The sequence below is a fragment of the Polypterus senegalus genome, chromosome 10 (genome assembly GCF_016835505.1).
Source record: "Polypterus senegalus isolate Bchr_013 chromosome 10, ASM1683550v1, whole genome shotgun sequence".
NCBI classification, from domain to species: Eukaryota; Metazoa; Chordata; class Cladistia; order Polypteriformes; family Polypteridae; genus Polypterus; species Polypterus senegalus.
The window spans coordinates 152,445,177-152,460,483 of NC_053163.1; the positions used below are offsets into that span (position 1 = coordinate 152,445,177).

The 15,307-nt window shown below is 47.5% G+C and overlaps 1 protein-coding gene across 5 annotated transcripts in view; it reads right to left on the minus strand.

Annotated features, from left to right (window-relative positions):
- Window positions 1–15,307, minus strand: part of LOC120537847 (N-acetyllactosaminide beta-1,3-N-acetylglucosaminyltransferase 3-like) — a 127,639-nt gene that overhangs the window by 85,797 nt on the left and 26,535 nt on the right. Inside the window, exon 1 of one of the 5 annotated variants that reach the window (XM_039767084.1) lies at window positions 920–991. The exons of 3 other annotated variants lie outside the window; for them this stretch is intronic. The gene's annotated coding sequence lies outside the window, so the exon portion shown is untranslated. Of the gene's footprint in view, window positions 1–371; window positions 457–919; window positions 992–15,307 lie in introns of those variants that run through there. One more of the 5 variants, XM_039767085.1, reaches the window with a different exon arrangement.

Below are 15,307 nucleotides of genomic sequence, written 5' to 3' on the forward strand. Positions count from 1 at the left end.
AGACCCCACAACTCTGTATAAGCCTGTACAGAAAATGGATAGCCAGACTACTAAGGGATTAACTTTTTTTTATCTTCAAAATCGTGACCAAAATTTGAGTTCACGGTCTAGCAAACTTTGCCACTGGGCCGGAGTTTTGGGGCCCAATGCTGCCCTAATGTGCAAATCCCAATTGTCCGCTGCCCTCACAGGAACTAGCCTGGCCCAATTGTCAGTTTGCTGGGCAGTGCACACACGAATTAATAGGAAAAAATATCCAGTGAGATAAAGCGCTGGACCGGACACTTATTAGGCTCCTAGATATTTCCTAAATAATGATCTGGGATTACTTTACAACTCGAGTCGTTTAAAATAGACGAGTTTAGACTTACGGTGCTTTGTGACGGCGTTTCCAAAGCTTTCTCTCACTCTCTCTTAAGCTGCGGAGCGGGCGACGCGTTTATAAAAATTTCCATGCACATTCAGAAGAGGCGTCAAAGTTTACCGTTTGAGCCAAGTCATTGCCTTCTCGTGCTTCATTCGTCATCACTATAACTGGAACCGAACGTAGAGTGCTGGCAGCGGCTGGAGCACTCGGGGAAGGCGGCGTCCGTGTTATCGCCAAGAAATAACAGTAATGAGGTCAAAGAGGACACGATCGGCCAGCCTATGGAAGGAAACAGAAAATATATTTTCTCATACGAGTTGATACATTTCGCCGATCCCGTAGCCCTGGGGATTAACTCGTCCAGGAAAGTCCGGCTGTGGTAATACCGCTCAATTATTAGTATCATAACCAAAAGGGGTGCTGCATCACCTCCTGAGACCTTGCGCCCCCTGTGGTATATTCTATTAAAAAAATGGTTGTGGTAAAGAATCAAGCAGACAATTCAGCTAACAGTTTTGAACGCTGCACTCCGCCTCCACCTTCTCTACCTACCTGCTGACAGCCAACCGCTTCTCACACTAATCAACCGGTTTGCAGACCCTCCCTTTAGGTTTATAGCTCCTGCTCTCTGAAAGTCTCTCCTTAGGGCTACGAAAGAAGAGCCGCTGCCAGCTTCTGGTCAAAGCTGAAGCCCCGCCCCCCTCGAGTCACTTTAGGGAGTTTGGGCTGCCGCTTCCCCCGTCTTCACTCTCCCAAAGGGTGGACTCCCCGCCGTTTAACGTGCTGGACCAGCTCACCGTTTCAAACGGTTGATCCTTCCACAATGGATTCTTTTCTATTAATTCCAAATTCATCTGGTAAGGATAACCAGTGCTAAATCATAAATGTTGAAATAGGCACGTGCATAAGTAAAAATAGTGGGCTGAAGTACAAGACAATGCGGACACAAATCACTTAACGGGGGGGAGTCGCTGCTTATTCAAAACGAGAAGCAACACAGGAGAAGAAAAAAAAATTATATATACACAGTGTGTATAGATAGATAGATAGAGAGAGAGAGAAATAAAATAGGTTTGAAGCACTTGGACCTGTGAACGAAGTGAAGTTAGCTTGATGTTTTACTTGCGGGCTTTGAGGCTTCATATCGAAAGAAAGAAAGATAGATCACATTTTCCCATAATTTGTTTACAAATGCTCCGTTTGTCCAGAAATGTACCATTTTTAAGTTTAATAAATAAAAAAAAAAAATATATAGCTCTCTCAATGCAATAAAATTCCAAAATCGATGGGTGCAAAATATAAATTCGGCACCAATGTATAGAAGACCTGCATTTTGCGACAGCTTTTACATTTCTTGTGAACACCGATTTATTTATTTATTTATTTATTTTAATCATTTGTATCAATATAAAATCAACTGCGTAAAAGCTAAAACAGATATACACAGTGTGGGTACGGAAAGTATTCAGACCCCCGTCAATTTTTCACTCTTTGTTATATTGCAGCCATTTGCTAAAATCATTTAAGTTGATTTTTTTCCCTCATTAATGTATACACAGCACCCCATATTGACAGACAAAAAAAAAAAGAATTTTTGAAATTGTTGCAGATTTATTAAAGAAAAAGAAAAACTGAAATATCAACTGGTCCTAAGTATTCAGACCCTTTGCTGTGACTCTCATATATTTAACTCGGGTGCTTTCCATTTCTTCTGATCATCCTTGAGATCCCCTTCATTTGAGTCCAGCTGTGTTTGATTCTACTGATTGGACTTGATTAGGAAAGCCACACACCTGTCTATGTAAGACCTTACCGCTCACAATGCATGTCAGAGCAAATGAGAATCATGAGGTCAAAGGAACTGCCTGAAGAGCTCAGAGACAGAACTGTGGCAAGGCACAGATCTGGCCAAAGTTACAAAAACATTTCTGCTGCACTTAAGGTTCCCAAGAGCACAGTGGCCTCCATAATCCTTAAATGGAAGACGTTTGGGATGACCAGAACCCTTCCTAGAGCTGGCCGTCCGGCCAAGCTGAGCTACCAAGGGAAAAGAACCTTGGTGAGAGAGGTAAAGAAGAACCCAAAGATCACTTTGGCGGAGCTCCAGAGATGCAGTCAGGAGATGGGAGAAAGTTGTAGAAAGTCAACCATCACTGCAGCCCTCCACCAGTCAGGGCTTTATGGCAGAGTGGCCAGTCAGAAGCCTCTCCTCAGTGCAAGACACATGACAGCCCGCATGGAGTTTGCTAAAAGACACCTGAAGGACTCCGAGATGGTGAGAAATAAGATTCTCTGGTCTGATGAGACCCAGATAGAACTTTTTGGCCTTAATTCTAAGCGGTATGTGTGAAGACAACTGGGCACTGCTCATCACTTGTCCAATACAGTCCCCATAGTGAAGTATGGCGGTGGCAGCATCATGCTGTGGGGGTGTTTTTCAGCTGCAGTGACAGGACGACTGGTTGCAATCGAGGGAAAGATGAATGCGGCCAAGTACAGGGATATCCTGGACAAAAACCTTCTCCAGAGTGCTAAGGACCTCAGACTGGGCCGAAGGTTTACCTTCCAACAAGACAATGACCCTAAGCACACAGCTAAAATAACGAAGGAGTGGCTTCACAAGAACTCTGCAACTGTTCTTGAATGACCCAGCCAGAGCCCTGACTTAAACCCAATTGAGCATCTCTGGAGAGACCTAAAAATGGCTGTCCACCAATGTTTACCATCCAACCTGACAGAACTGGAGAGGATCTGCAAGGAGGAATGGCAGAGGATCCCCAAATCCAGGTGTGAAAAACTTGTTGCATCTTTCCCAAGACGACTCATGGCTGTATTAGCTCAAAAGGGGGCTTCTACTAAATACTGAGCAAAGGGTCTGAATACTTAGGACCAGGTGAAATTTCAGTTTGTCTTTTTTAATAAATCTGCAACAATTTCAAAAATTTTTTTGTCTGTCAATATGGGGTGCTGTCTGTACATTAAGGAGGAAAAAAATTAATTTAAATGATTTTAGCAAATGGCTGCAATATAACAGAGTGAAAAATTGAAGGGGGTCCGAATACTTTCCGTACCCACTGTAAATCCATTTTTTATTATTATTTTTTGAAGATAAATGCCTAATGTGAGTTTTACAACTCATATCTTCCCTTTTTATTCCATCGAAGACCTTTGAAATTTTAAAATCCACACCTACAGTTTGAGAAGCGTGTCCGCAGCTAATCTGGGTGTCTTTTACGCGCCATATTTAAAGGAGTCTTCGTTTGAATAAAAAGGCAAATTATGAGTTTAAAAATGCACATTACCTGACTGTCGAAAAATCAATTTTGGATTAAGGCCTTTTACCTTCTGCGCAGTTGATTTTACAGTGTTGTTGAGTTATGCGTAAAATATTTAAAATGATCGGTAATATTCGCAAAGAATTTAAAGGCTGTCAAAACTCACAAGTAGTATTCTATACACTGGTGCAGATTGTGTGTGTATTTTGCGCGCTATTATATTATGATATAGATATAGATATATAGATATAGATAGATATATATAGTAATGACCCAGCAGTCAGCGTTAACAGCATGGTGCATTATGGGTATTTCGTTAGAGTTTACTTTTTGTGTTAATTAAGCAAGGCAATCAATTTCTTTTGCACTATAAATGTTATATGTGTTTATGTTTCAGTTAGTTGGGTGAGCTTGGGTCATTTGCAGCCCAGGTATATAAAAGTGTAACAGTTACCATCATGGAGAAAGATGTCTTGATGAATGACTTTGGCTATGGCCTTGCATGTATGAAGCTTTGTTTTTGACTCTCTGCTCTATTAAAGAGGTAATAAAGAACAGAGCTGTGTCTTGCTAGATATTCCATCTATGCAATTATTTACAGAGACACTCGGGGTCGTGCGCCTGCTTAATGAGCTAGGTACAGCTGCGTGTATGGCGCTAGCATTCCGCTAGCCAATAGCTTGGAGGAAGTGTGCAGCAAAGTTCAGCTCCAAGAACTTCGATACTCAACTACCAGTTGTTACAGTGGTGTCAGAAGTGGGACTTCAGGCTGTTTAGAAGACGCCGTTATGGAGCAGAGTATTGTCGAATTAGAGTGTGCCATTCGAGAGAACAGCGTTCTGCTAGAGCGCCTGACAAGTGGAACAATGCGGAGAGAGGTGTCACACTGGCCTGATGGTGTTCCCCGGACAGTGTTACGCTCTTCTAGGCACGGCCAGAATGAACCTTCAGCTGCCGCAACGACACCCCAAGTCACCAGTCGACCGGGCCTCCTCACACGGTCACCTGCTAAGCTACCACGATACAGCGGGTTGACGCCTCTGGAGCCATATATTGCACAGGTAGATCTGGCTGCCCTCCACGATGGATGGAGCTGCGAGGAAGCCGTGACACACTTGGCCCTTGCCTTGGAGGGTCCCGCACTTCAGGTACTCATTAATCCCTCCCTGAGGAGTGTTGTGATCTCCAGGCCCTCACCGCTGCTCTCAACCGTCGCTTTGGACAGAGAACCTCAGCGGAGCACAGCAGAGAGGAGCTGACTAACCGACGCCGGTGTGAAGGTGAGAGTGTGGGAGCATTCGCAGCTGACATCAGGGTCTATGCACAGAAAGGCTACCCTACTTTCCCGGCAGCAGCGAGGGAGGAGCTCAGCCTCCATGCTTTCCTGCGGGGCCTTACACCAGAGCGTCTCCGCCAGCATGTCCGTCTGTTATCATCCCGAGATCTGAGTGAGGCACTGCAGGAGGCTGAGCGGGCTGAGGAGGTGCTACAGGCTGGGTCAGCGACGGGTCGATCGCCACGCCCGCACCGGCTGACGAGAGCAGTTGAACGAGGGGTGGAAGGGGACCAGCCTGAGGATTTGGGGATCCTCTGCCATTCCAACTTGCAGGCCAAGACTAGACCGCTGTTTCCGATGCGGAGAACCAGGGCACTTTGCCAGGGACTGCCCTGCTCCAAGTCCCCTGCCTCGTACAAACATCATCCCCGGGAAACGACCTCGGAGTGAGACCATGAGGGGACCCTTGCTCCGTTTTTCAGCACCCATCCACAGTGACTGCCCTACAGTGGGGCGCTGTGGGTTTTCCAGTGGACTGTACTTAGACTGCATCATTGATGGGCGGCCATGCAGTGCCCTAGTGGATACAGGGTCCACTATTTGTTTGCTACAAAGAGGAGTGTTGCCCGAAACATCTGGTCCTCTTCCAGAGGACTGGACCCCCACCAATACCGAACTGCGCACTGTTACAGGTGAAAGGACAGTAATGCCCGGAAAGAAACTGTTGTCTGTGGTGGTGGCGATGAGCCAGATCAGCCACGAGTTCTGGCTCGCTGACATCAGAGATGAGTGCATTATTGGGTTGGACTTGCTGGCCCACTGGGGAGCACGTGTTGATGTGTCAAGGGCCGTCCTCTGCCTCGGAAATGAGACTGTGCTGCTCCGGTCGGGTTGGAACCATCCTGGAAGGGCTGCTAACCTGAATTCACCTGGACACCCCTGCTCACCGGCTCCCGGCCGCTGCTTGGGAGCTACAGGGACTCGAGAGGACCCCCAGGAGAGTATTGCAGCTCAGACCAGTGCATCCCAACTGCTTTCACCACACGACCCCGCATCATCTGAGACGGTTGCCGCTGTGGAGGAATTGGGCCGTCGAAGTGGTGAGCATCTGAGCGCGCCACAGCAGGAGCAACTTCAGCACCTATTGAAAGACTTTGTGGACATTTTTGCGGCCCGAGAGGAGGACTGTACCACGACAGCTCTAGTGAAACATCACATTGACACTGGCCACGCCGCCCCCATTCGTTTGCGCCCCCACCAATTGCCTCTTGCGAAGCGTCAAGCTGCTGAAGAAATGATTCGTGATATGGCAGCTAACGGCATTATTAAGCCTTCGGACAGCCCCTGGGCTGCACCTATGGTCATGGTGCGGAAGAAAACGGGGGGGTGGCGCCCCTGTGAGGATTTCCGCAGACTAAATGCAGTCACTCGCAAGGATTCATACCCACTGCCACGCATCGATGATGCATTGGATTATGTGGCTGGATCCTGTTGGTTCAGCACCTTGGACTTGCGCAGTGGGTATTGGCAAGTAGAACTGGCATCAGAGGACCGGCCCAAAACTGCATTCATCATCGGACAAGGGCTGTGGCAGTTTAAGGTGATGCCTTTTGGACTTTGTAACGCACCGGCCATCTTTGAAAGACTAATGGAGCGGGTCCTTAAAGACATTCCCCGAACCCGCTGCGTAGTCTACTTGGATGATATTTTGGTCCATGCCAGAGACTTTGACCAGGCTGTTCACAATTTATGAAGGGTCCCGACAGCCATCCGTAGCGCCGGGTTGCGGCTGAACCCCGCCATGTGTAACCTACTCACCCGACAGACCCAGTTTCTGGGACACGTGGTTAGCGAGAGTGGGGTGGCTACCGTGAGCAACTGGCTCCCACCAGCCAACATCACTGAGCTGCGGAGCTTTCTGGGCTTAGCCTCGTACTACAGAAGGTTTGTCAGAGACTTTGCAACCATTGCCAGCCCCTTGCACCAGCTGACATGACAAATAAGGGCCAGCGGTTTGGGTGGTCCGAGGACTGCGCAGCAGCCTTCCAGCAACTAAAAGCCGACCTCATCGGCGCACCTGTCTTGGCTTACCCTGACCCCAACCAACCTTTCCTTGTGGACACTGACGCTAGCAATGTGGGTGTTGGGGCCGTACTCTCCCAGAGGGGGGAGACCGGAGAGAGAGTGGTGGCCTACTATAGCTGCAGCCTCAGTCGACCAGAAAGAAACTACTGCGTCACCCGGCGGGAGTTGTTAGCAGTGATCCTGGCAGTACGGCACTTTAGGCCCTACCTCTTGGGTACTAGGTTCACACTTCGGACTGACCATGCTAGCCTTACTTGGATGTTAAATTTCCGGCAACCAGAGGGCCCGGTGGCAAGGTGGATGGATATCCTCCAAGAATATGATTTTGAGGTACAGCACCGACCAGGGCGGCAGCATGCCAATGCTGATGCCCTCTCCAGGCGTCCATGCCTCACCGACGAATGTCGGTATTGCAGTCGTCAGGAAGAAAGAGGTCTGGGGCCATCATCAGCATCAGCAGGGCTAGGTGACACTGATGGGGGAGGGGAGCCGTTCACCACTGACCAGCTGAGGCAACTGCAGGCAAACAACCAAGTGTTGGTGAAGGTAAAGGGCTGGCTGGAGACCCAAGCACGTCCAGACTGGCAAACCGTGTCCTCCCAGGGGCCTGAGATCAAGTCACTTCACTCCCAGTGGGGCAACCTGGAGTTGCACGATGGCGTGGTCTACAGACGGTGGCAAGCACCAAGGGGGGGAATTGACCGTCTGCAACTTCTGGTTCCCCATGCTCTGCGGTCAGAGGTCCTCCGTTGGGTTCATGGAGCAGCTGGATCCGGCCACTTTGGGAATGCTAAGACAGTGCGACGGCTGCGGCAGCGGTTCTATTGGCCAGGGTGTCGGCAAGATGCAGAGCTGCATGTTCACTGTTGTGATGTCTGTACCGCACAGAAAGGACCCGGCCAACGCTCTCACGCGCCATTGCAGCAGTACCTAGTCGGGGCACCCATAGAGAGGATTGGGGTGGATGTACTGGGTCCTTTTCCTGTCACCGAAGCCGGAAACCGCTTTGTCTTGGTCGCTATGGATTATTTTACGAAATGGCCAGAGGCATATGCAGTTCCTGACCAGAGTGCCTCCACAGCAGCCCAGCAGCTAGTGGATGAGATGTTCACCCGATTCGGAGTGCCGGACGAACTTCATAGTGACCAAGGGCAGAATTTTGAGAGTCGGTTGTTCAGGGAGGTGTGCCAGCGGCTGGGGGTGAAGACCACCAGAACCACTCCACTTCACCCTCAAAGCGATGGACTGGTCGAGCGTTTCAACCACACCCTGGCCAACCAACTTGCAATCCTGACCAGTCAGCACCAGAGAGACTGGGACCAGCATTTGCCTCTGGTCCTGTGGGCGTATAGAACAGCAGTGCAGGAGTCAAGTCAGTGCATACCGGCGGGGCTGATGTTCGGGAGAGAGCTTCGCACACCAGTGGATTTGGCGTTTGGCTCACCCCCCCCGAGCCTGAACTGGACTACTTTAGGCGGTTGAAGGAGCATCTGGACACCGTCCATCAACTGGCAAAGGAGGCCCTAGAGGAAGCTGGAGCCCGCCAGAAACGGGCATACGACACCCGGGCCCATGGTCCGACCCTGGGGCAAGGGGACAAAGTGTGGGTGTTTTGCCCCCAAAGGAAGCAGGGATTGTCTCCCTTCATTTTCTCCCTTTGTGGATCTCCAACTGCTAATATGCAAACCGTATCACAGACCTTCTCTTCCATATTAGAGAGATAGATCTCTCTCTCTCTCGGAGTACAGCTGGGCAAAAGGAGCTGGACAGGTGTGGAGGCGTTATTGGAAACAGCAGAGACTTCCATCGATTGGTCTTATGATTTAATTCTAAGAGGCGATGGTCTAGCAGGGGAATAGTAGGGACTTAAGGGAAACCTTGTTCTTTTCAAATGGATGACAGACTGGCAAAGAGGAGGATAAGGGATGTCAGATGTATTCTAATAAAGCAAAATGTGACCAGAGATGTGCTGTGGGGTATGAAAGAGTTTGGGGAAAAAAACAGCTGGAATGGAAAGCGAGACATCGAGAAGTGGGGATTCACAGCTGCCTGTGAGATGGACGGATGGATTTGTGGACATTGGGGAAGGAGGAAATGTGCTGGGAAGTTTAGTAAACAAATGTCTGTAAAATGGATGTTGGTCCAACATTTTTGGAAAGAGAATATGGGAATGATTATTTTATTACAGAATATAAATAGAATAGGATACAACATAAAAATAATAATTTGCTTGAACATTCCAGTTGATTTTGCAACTTCTTTCATCATGCCAAGTATCAGAGTTCGCTTGCGGCACCGTGAGTCCGAGAGGGGGGCTGTGGGCCAAGGGGAGGGATGGAAGCATGACATCAGGAGTGGGGAGCCGGATGGGATCCCCACTCACTCAAGCATCAGCCTCTGTTCGAGTCTCTGTACCTCTCGCCACGTATTGAAGCGTTCACCCTATAGCTAGCGATACCCGTTTGTCCATTGATTTTTAAAGTGGGTCCTTTTTAATGCTTTGCGGGCAGATAGACCAACAGATAGATACTTTATTAATCCCACAGGAAAATTCATACTCCAGCAGCAGCATACTGATAAAATACAATATTATATTAAAGAGTGATAACAATGAAGGTATAACAGACAATAACTTTGTATAATGTTAACGTTTAACCCCCCAGGGGGAATCTCCTCAGTCTGTCAGTGGAGCAGGACGGTGACAGCAGTCTGTCGCTGAAGCTGCTCTTCTATCTGGAGATTATCCTGTTCAGTGGATTCTCCATGATTGACAGGAGTCTGCTCAGCGCCCGTCGCTCTGCCACGGATGTCAAACTGTCCAGCTCCGTGTCTACAATAGAGCCTGCCTTCCTCACCAGTTTGTCCAGGTGTGAGGCGTCCCTCTTCTTTATGATGCCTCCCCAGCACACCACCGCGTAGAAGAGGGCGCTCGCCACAACCGTCTGATAGAACATCTGCAGCATCTTATTGCAGATGTTGAAGGACGCCAGCCTTCTAAAGAAGTATAGTCGGCTCTGTCCTCTCTTGCACAGAGCATCAGTATTGGCAGTCCAGTCCAGTTTATCATCCAGCTGCACTCCCAGGTATTTCTAGGTCTGTACCCTCTGCACAGTCACCTCTGATGATCACAGGGTCCATGAGGGGCCTGGTCCTCCTAAAGTCCACCACCAGCTCCTTGGTTTTGCTGGTATTCAGGTGTAGGTGGTTTGAGTGGCACCATTTAACAAAGTCCTTGCTTAGGTTCCTATACTACTCCTTGTGCCCACTCCTGATGCAGACCATGATAGGAGTGTGTATTATATAAATATATGTGTGTGTGAGCCGGACGGTGGCCTGGACACCTTTGTAATGGAAAGATGGGAGGAGATAAAATGCGTCATCTCCCCTGAAGGGCTATTCGGCAGCCCACCCCTGGGGTGCAATGGCACCTTGGGAGTCCCACAGGGCTATACGAGACTTAGTAATCATCAGATCAGCCCTGTTGGGTTCTGGGAATGCCACCAGGATGAGCTGCAGATCCCTTCTTGGGGAATAAAAAGGAGACAGCTGCCACAAAGAGACCAACCAGAGTCGGCAGGGAGTCAGACGAAACTTGCCAGAGGAAGAGAGGAAAAGAGAAAAAGGACTGTTATCGGTGCTTGCACTGTGCAGTATTGGGGTGGAGCAAGCAAAAAAATGCTTCCCACGTGAATAAATGTGTGCCGTGTCTGGAACTCGCGTCTCTGCCTGACTGTCTGTGTCAGGTTGGGGCAGATGGAGCGCCCCATTGTGGTTCACTATACACACACACACAGCGCATTATACAGTTTTAAATGTTGCATATTCGTTATTGCTTATTTGACGTAAAAAGAACAGGTTGCTTTTAATCGGTCAGTTTAATTAGCTGAGCACGAAAGGTTACATTTTCATGGCTGTCCAGTCTTTTCAAATCAGAGATTTCCCCCCGAGTACAGAGTCCCTGTCATATGTGGTCCTAGTCCAGGTACGTATACAGGCGAAATAAATGACAGTCAGATCAGAATCCATGTGTGTGTTTGTGGGTCTGTCTACACGCATGGACCGAGCCTTGTCATCAGCAGACAGCAGAACCAACATGATGCGAGTGCTAAAGCTGTGCCAAGAGATAGAGATAGAGAATGTAATCCCTACTCGATCGCGGGGGTTGCGTTCCAGAACCCCCCGCAATAGATGAAAATCCACAAAGTAGAAACCATATGTTTGTATGTTTATTTTTATATATTTTAAGCCTTAAAACTCTCCCACACTTATTAGTGCCCTCTAGACATGAAATAACACCCTTTAGTCAAAAATTTAAACTGTGCTCCATGACAAGACAGAGATGACAGTTCTTTCTCACAGTTAAAAGAATGCAAACATATCTTCTCTTCAAAGGAGTGCACGCGTCAGGAGCAGAGAATGTCAGAGAGAGCGAGATAAGAAAACAAAAACAATCAAAAAAATCAATACGTGCTTTTGTGCTTAAGTATGAAGCGAGGAGCATCTGGATCTTCTAAGCAAACAGCCCCTCTACTCATACCCACTCCGTCAGGCAGAGAGTGACAGAGACATAGAAAAAGCAAACAAACAATCAAGTACCGTGCGGGAAGCATATCTTATATCATTGAGGAGTTTTAGTTAATATGTAATACATGCTCTGATTGGGTAGCTTCTAAGCCATCCGCCAATAGCGTCCCTTGTATGAAAATCAACTGGGCGAACAAACTGAGGAAGCATTTACCATAAATTAAAAGACCCATTGTCCACAGAAATCCGCGAACCAGCGAAAAATCTGAGATATATATTTAGATATGCTTACATTTAAAATCCGTGATAGAGTGAATCCGCGAAAGTCGAAGCGCGATATAGGGAGGGATTACTGTATAATATACACTCACCTAAAGGATTATTAGGACCACCATACTAATACGGTGTTTGACCCCCTTTCGCCTTCAGAACTGCCTTAATTCTACGTGGCATTGATTCAACAAGGTGCTGAAAGCATTCTTTAGAAATGTTGGCCCATATTGATAGGATAGCATCTTGCAGTTGGAGATTTGTGGGATGCACATCCAGGGCACGAAGCTCCCGTTCCACCACATCCCAAAGATGCTCTATTGGGTTGAGATCTGGGGCCTGTGGGGGCCATTTTAGTACAGTGAACTCATTGTCATGTTCAAGAAACCAATTTGAAATGATTCGAGCTTTGTGACATTGTGCATTATCCTGCTGGAAGTAGCCATCAGAGGATGGGTACATGGTGGTCATGAAGGGATGGACATGGTCAGAAACAATGCTCAGGTAGCCCGTGGCATTTAAACGATGCCCAATTAGCACTAAGGGACCTAAAGTGTGCCAAGAAAACATCCCCCACACCATTACACCACCAGCCTGCACAGTGGTAACAAGGCCTGATGGATCCATGTTCTCATTCTGTTTACACCAAATTCTGACTCCACCATTTGAATATCTCAACAGAAATCGAGACTCATCAGACCAGGCAACATTTTTCCAGTCTTCAACTGTCCAATTTTGGTGAGCTCGTGCAAATTGTAGCCTCTTTTTGCTATTTGTAGTGGAGATGAGTGGTACCCGGTGGGGTCTTCTGCTGTTGTAGCCCATCCGCCTCAAGGTTGTGCGTGTTGTGGCTTCACAAATGCTTTGCTGCATACCTCGGTTGTAACGAGTGGTTATTTCAGTCAAAGTTGCTCTTCTATCAGCTTGAATCAGTCGGCCCATTCATTCTCCTCTGACCTCTAGCATCAACAAGGCATTTTCGCCCACAGGACTGCCGCATACTGGATGTTTTTCCCTTTTCACACCATTCTTTGTAAACCCTAGAAATGGTTGTGCGTGAAAATCCCAGTAACTGAGCAGATTGTGAAATACTCAGACCGGCCCGTCTGGCACCAACAACCAGGCCACGCTCAGAATTGCTTAAATCTCCTTTCTTTCCCATTCTGCCATTCGGTTTGGAGTTCAGGAGATTGTCTTGACCAGGACCACACCCCTAAATGCATTGAAGCAACTGCCATGTGATTGGTTGATTAGATAATTGCATTAATGAGAAATTGAACAGGTGTCCCCTAATAATCCTTTAGGTGAGTGTATATATACACACACACACACACACACACGCACACACACACACACACACGAAAAGGAGCCAACATTTCTTGGTGTGGCAGTAGTATCTGCCAGAACAGTAAACGCGAGCGACCGGTCTGGCTTTCTGTCTCCTTCTCGATCTAATCGCATACAGCAGGTGAACTGCTGGCCGCCCTTTAGAGCAAAGTGCCATGCATACATTTCCTATTAGTGCATCCATTGTGTCGGCTTTAATATTATTCACTGTAAATCCGCATCATTGTCTTCCTTAAAAAGGGAACTAAAGTAGTGTGTGGATCATATTCATTACGTCTCGGGTGTAGTGTTTGTCACGTCAATGCCCATTAGAACAAAGGCTCAGTGATGTGATATGAAATATAATACACGCGAGTCGTCATTTAGCTGATTTGGCAACATTTCCCTACTTTAAATCGAGGGTGTTGTCATTTCCCAGTTTCTCTGACAGGTAGCGGACACACTGGTCAGAATTGCCATAAATAAACACAAGTTCCCGCTTGAAGTTTACTTTTACAAATTCAGAGATTTCCGGGTGAAGTTGCGTACGTACATTCTGAGCGTCTTTATAAAACTCAAGCTTTATAAATGAGGCTCCAGGTCAGTGGAGTTAGAAAGAATTATTGGGTTACTGGAGGTCGAGAAAATTAAATCGACTCCGAGTAAACGTATATTGTACCATAAAGTGTTATTTTCCATTTCAATTTTTTCCTAGTGTTTTGTTAAAAATACAGCCTCATTTTTAAATTTTCTAGTTTTGTCTTTTGTTTAATGCTATTCATCAGCTGTAACTTTATTAGTACATCATATTTAAAAAGCCACAAAGGCATCACTACAGCCATTAAACCCAAACGTTAACAGGTTAGGATACTGAACATTGCCTGATGATTCACGCGCTGGCAGTGACGAGTCTACAAATAGAGGAGGCCAAGGTACCAGCGAGGTGGCGATGGTTTTGTTTACCGACTCCGCAGCCCGACTGCGATAACCAAATAAGTAATAAGCCACGGCAACTCCGAGATCAGGAGAACTTCACAGGCTAACCGAGTTTTAATGTCCTGTCCTCCCCTCCATTATCTTTATTACAGAGCAAACCTTCAAAAAGAGGGTGGCCGACACGGGTGAGTTTACTTTTACATTTTATTTAGCGGACGCCTTTCTCCAAAAAGGATTTTCAGTATTCGAGATAGTTAGTTTCAGGTCTTTTGTTTTATTCCCCATCCCTCCCCTTTGGAGTATAAGTAGGTGAAGAGAACCGCTCAGGGTCTCGGGATACAACTTATAGCTGCAGCTATAGCTTCTATGGAAGAAAATAAGGTTAAATTGAATTGATTTTAGGTAGATATCTCTTCTCAATTTAAAAATATTAAAACACAAAACAGGGCTTTAAGTCCAAAGCCACACCACCCACTTTTGGTTGAGTAACTGAAAACAAATGGAGGACAAGGCGCGACCACAGGTACAGTTGGTACACCCTTAAAAGGCTGCCATCATTTAAAAAAAAAAATTTTTTTTAAATCTAATTTAAGTTACTTTATCTTAAAATAATTGCCGTTTTGTTCTACTTGACATTTTCTAGTTATTTTACCTTTGTGTTACTATGACAGTAGTATTAGGCATGGGGTATTTGTCAAAAATCGCAATTAGAGCTGTCAATCAAAATGATTAATGAATTAAGCCCCGCCCCCATGACGTCATACCAGAAGTCCCACCCCGTCGCCCCCGATGATGTCATGTCGGAATTCCCCAGCCCCATCCATTTGGCACCACCCCTTGGCGGCGGATTGGTGAAGGGCCCCTTTGTCCCCGCCCAGACTCCTCCTTGAACCCGCCCCTTGTACCCGATCGGTTCAGTAAAACTGTCAACGGGTGGTTTGATGGATGTCTGCCCCCTGCCTGAACTCACCACCACCCCCCTCTCCCGAAAGACAAGCCCGGGCATGTTACAGCCTTTACCTCGACATGCCCAGGGTCTGCCTCGGTCCCCCGCCCTCTCCCTAGCACAAGCCCAGACATGCCCAGGGCGTGTCCTGACAAGATCAGACATGCCCAAAGTCATCCTGCATCAGTCCGCGTACGTTCCTATCCATACCCTGCCGACCTGAAGGGCCTGCCTCGGCCCCGGTGAGGCCGCACCCGACGGTCGACCTCCCCACACTTCCCAGTCCTCGCTCCGGAGGACAT